Below are 5000 nucleotides of genomic sequence, written 5' to 3' on the forward strand. Positions count from 1 at the left end.
GATGATGGGAAGGATGACGGGAAGGAAGATGGGAAGGATGACATGAAGTATGATGGAGAAGGATGATGGAGAAGGACGATGGGAAGGACGACGGCAAGAATGATGGAGAAGGATGATGAAGGATGATGGGAAGGATGAAGGAATGGATAATGGAGAAGGATGATCAGAGGATGATAGGAAGGATGATAGCAACCAAGATCAACTCATCTTCACCAAGCCCATGGTCTAGCCAGAAAGTTGATCATCCACAGCAGCACTGCCCACCAGAAACAGAATGAGAACTTCCTACCTTTTTTTTTTTTTTTTTCTTGAGACAGTGTGTTGCTGTCACCCAGGCTGGAGTGCAGTGGTGCAATCATAGCTCACTGTAGCCTCCAACTTCTGGGCTGAAGTGATCTTGCCACCTCAGCCTTTGGAGTAGCTAGGACTGTAGGCAGGTGCCACCACGTCTGGCTAATTTCTTCTTTATTGTGTGTGGAGATGGTATCTTGCTATGTTGCCCAGGCTGGTCTTTAACGCCTGGTCTCAAGCCTCCCAAAGCACTGAGTTTACAGGCATGAACCACCACGCTTGGCCATTTTTAAATTTTCTAGTAGTTATAGCAAAAAAAGAGAAACATGTGAAATTACTTTTATTTTATTTATTTTATTTTATTTTTGAGACGGAGTTTTGCTCTTGTTGCCCAGGCTGGAGTGCAATGGCACGATCTCGGCTCAGCACAACTTCTGCCTCCCAAGTTCAAGCGATTCTCCTGCCTCAGCCTCCCGAGTAGCTGGGACTACAGGCGCCTGCCACCACGCCTGGCTAATTTTGTATTTTTAGTAGAGACAGGGTTTCTCCATGTTGCTCAGGCTGGTCTCGAACTCCCAACCTCAGTGATCCGCCCGCCTCGGCCTCCCAAAGTGCTGGGATTACAGGTGTGAGCCACTGCGCTCGGCAATTAATTTTAATAATATATCTTATTCACCCCATATCCAAAATAATATCATTTCTGCACACAAATATTACAGGTGAGATAGTTCACCTTTTTTTCATGCTGTCTCCCCAGCCTGGCATGTTTTGCACTTGCTGCCCGCAGCGTGGAGCGTCCACGGTTCCAGGGCTCCAGCACCACCTGTGGCCCTGTGGACGCCGTGTCGGGCAGCCCAGGTCTGGAGAGTGGAGCCTAGAACGGATCCCGTGGGCCAGCAGTGCTCAGCCATGGATGCTGCTGCCCCTGGGGACACTTGGCTATGTCTGGAGACATTCTTGGCTGCCAGGACCAGGGGTGCTGATGGCATCTAGTGGCTGGAGACCTACAATGCTGTTCCTCCCAAGAGAAGACCCCCAAATGTCCATGGTGTCAAGATGGAGCGATGCCGCCTTAGTGGATGGGCACTGATTAATCGCCCGCTGCGTACAGGGTGAGATTGGCAGGGCGTCCTTGGCATATAGCAGATGACACTCCTGCAGAACGGCTCTGCTGCTGGCATTGTGCCCACAGGTGCCAACCCACGAGCTGTTCCATGACTGTCACCATTGACAGAGGCGGAGGTCGCAAAGCCAGCAGGCGGTGGACCCAGGACTCAAGTCCAGAATGTTCTTGGCCCCTGCACAGTCCTGCCTACCCACGCCTGCCAATCTCAGTGCCACCCACCCTGGCCGCCTTCATACGACTGCCCCAGCCCTGCCCCTTGACGGGCGCCGAGGCTGTTCCCACTTTTGCTCCTTTACGATTTCCTGCGGTGAGTTTCCCAGGCAGACCTCCTCCGCCCACGAACCAGGGTTTCTGGATTAGACGCTGTGCGGTCCCTGAGGAGTCACCGCACCGCTGTGCATCCGTCTCCTCCTCTGAAAAACGGGCATATGTCAGCCTGAACCCACAGGGTCCCTCTGAAGGCAAGGGCATCGGCCCCTTGTCATTCAAACATCCTCTTCCAGCCTTCCCTCACTCCAGCCAATGGTACCTCCTCCAGACCCGTGCTGACTTGGACCCAAACCCCTGGGTCAGCTTCCTGGATCCAAAGTCCACGCAGCATCTAGCCGCTGCTCTCCACCCCACAGCCACGGTCCAGTCCAGGACCCCATCCTCCCTCCACACCCACCCCCGCCTCCTCGGGGTTCTATGTCAGCCAGAGCCAGCTCTTTGGGGAGCCCTACACAGACACCCGTCCCGGCTCCCACTGTCTAGCACAGGCTCCTTCCCGACAGACCTCCAGCTGCCTAAGTCCCCTCACCACTCCCTCCGGCACGCAGGCTCACCCTCGTTCCAGTGACACGGAGTATGAGATCATGGTGGGTTGAAATCAACAGACCAGGGGTTCCCAACCCAGGTGACTGGCCCCAGGGGACACTGGGCAGTGTCCAAGGACACCTGTGGTTGTCACGACTGGGGGAGCTCCTGGCATGCAGTGAGTTGGGGCAGGGATGCCACTAGGCACCCTGCAGTGGCCAGGACCGCCCCACCCGGGATGTCCACAGGGCCTCCGGAAGACCCTACAGGAGACAGCCATCAGCTCTTCCTCTCACGGCTCCTGGAAGCTCTGGGATCCATCACCCCCATGGGGCCGGTCTGGGATCAACACTGTGTCTCCAGCCCCCAGGAAGCCCTTGGAGCCCCTGCAGCCATCTTCCTTCCCTCCGCCCGTCAACCGCACTCCTGCCTCTAAAGCCAGACCCCGCTTTGCCTCTTCTGTGCAGCACAGGAAGGGGACGGTGCACTCATGAGGCCCCCCACCCTGCCTGTGAGGTTGGTCCTGGTGTTGGTGACAGCTGTCCATCACTCACTTCTGTTGCCGGGCAACGTTCCATCCCATAAAGATAACACGATTCACTCAGAGCTTCTAGGCTGCTTCCAGCTCGGACACCCGCAGATGATGCTGTGAACACACATCTCTCGTTTTATTTATTTTTTCTTTTCTTTTTTTTTGAGACAGAGTTTCACTCTTGTTGCCCAGGCTGGAGTGCAGTGGTGTGATCTCAGCTCACCACAATCTCTGCCTCCCAGGCGCAAGCGATTCTCCTGCCTCAGTCTCCTGAGTAGCTGGGATTACAGGCGGGCACCATCACGCCCAACTAATTTTTGTATTTTTAGTAGAGACGGGGTTTCTCCATGTTGGTCAGGCTGGTCTCAAACTCCCGACCTCAGGTGATCTGCCCACCTTGGCCTCCCGAAGTGCTGGGATTACAGGCGTGAGCCACCGCACCTGGCCTCGTTTTATTTTTGACACAGGGTCTCATTCTGTGCTCAGGTTGGAGTGCAGTGATGTGATCACAGAAATGAAACCTCAGGGCAGAGTTGGAACTTCACATACGGTGGCCAGGAAGGCCCCCTGAAGAGGTGAAACGTTAGCAAAGGCCTGAAGGACGTGAGGACCTTTAAGGGATGCCCAGCTGTGCAGACATCTACGGGATGTCTGGGGAGGGCACCGCTGCGCAAAGGCCGTGGGCCAGGACTGCACCTGGCGAGGCGGAGGAACAGCAAGGAGGCCAGCGTGGCTGCTGCAGGGTGAGGAGGGGAGAGCAGGAGGAGGGAGGGAGGGGCTGACCCAGCAGGTCGTGCAGGGCCCTGAGGACTCCAGAGGACACAGGGTTTTACCCTGAGCAAGGTGGGAGCCACGGAGGTGGCCTCTGCTGGAGCAGACAAGGGCGCGGCCTGACTTGGGTTTGAAGGAATCGACTGAGGGCAGGAAGGTGGGGGTAGGGAAGCCCGGGGGAGGCAACCCACACCGGCCCAGGTGGGCACCATGGGGCCTGGGCTGGGGGCTGCCATGGGGTGGTCAGAGGCAGGTGGGTTCTGGGCCTGTCTTGGAGGCAGAACTCACAAGATTTTCTCAGACACTGTGGGGTGAAGGGGAGTGAGAGGCACGGAGGGTCCTGGAAGGGCAGATGCGACCTCAACCTAGAAGGACCCGCTGACCTGCTTAGTTGTTTATGGGGGATCTCTGCTGTGCTCTACCAGGTAACACACATCCACACACGTGCACGTTTACACCACGTGGGTGCACACACAGATGAGGCGCACACACACACTCCCGCACAGCACACCGGCAGGTGAGCACACACGTGTGCGCACACAGGAACACGAAGAGGCAGGAGCCAGGCGTGCCCGCGCCCATGCCGCCCTAGGCATCCCGACCACCGCCTGCGCTGTACAGGTGCACAGTGAGCGCCTGCTGAGCCAGTGAGTGGAACGAAGCTCCACGACAGTCCAGATGACGGACGTCACTGCTGTGGCTGCTGCTGATCCAAGTCCCATCGTTCTCCAGAGACGAGGTCTCAGTCCGCCATCCGGGCTGGAGTGCGGTGGCGTGATCACAGCTCAGTGACGATGGGGGAGGATGCTCAGAGGATGATGGGAACGAGGCAGCCTCAACCTCCTGCCCCTACAGCACCGGGAGGGCAGGTGTGAGGCACGGTGCCAGCCCCAAGTTGCCGCCATCCTTTCCTAAAACACATCCTCGGGCTGCAGGTGAGGCTGCAGCAGCTGGGAGGCTGGGTTCCTCCGATGACCTGCCGTTTCTGTGTCCCTGGCACGCGGCGCAGCAGGAGAGGGGGAGGCCAGGTGTTCGCGGCCCGTCCAGGGTCAGCTCATGCTCCCGGCCTCCGTGATCTGCCACTCCCCACTTTCCTGAGGCCGCTCACTGCTGTCCTTTGTCCAGCGGCCAGCCCCCTGACGCAGACTCACGCGCTCGGCCGCTGCTGGCCCCTTTGTTCCCAGCAGACTCTAACAAGGCAGGCTTGTTCTTCTGAGAGGACACAGGGAACCTGCCAGCTCCCCTCCCTCCTCATCCAGAGACGGCCCGCTGTCCCCGTGGGACGGTGAGGACAGGACCAGCTCTCAGGCTCTGCCAGGCACCCAGCCCATGCCTGGCAAGTCCCCATGTTACAGACGAGGACACCAAAGTTCAGAGGAAGGAAGGCTTGTATTCTGAGGATTCGGGGGCCTGGAAAGGGGTTCTAGTGGGCTCTGCTGTAGCCTGCAAGGTCCTACACGCCCAGGTCCTTCCGGCCCTCTCTGG

This window comes from Mandrillus leucophaeus, unplaced genomic scaffold (genome assembly GCF_000951045.1).
Source record: "Mandrillus leucophaeus isolate KB7577 unplaced genomic scaffold, Mleu.le_1.0 Scaffold423, whole genome shotgun sequence".
NCBI classification, from domain to species: domain Eukaryota; kingdom Metazoa; phylum Chordata; class Mammalia; order Primates; family Cercopithecidae; genus Mandrillus; species Mandrillus leucophaeus.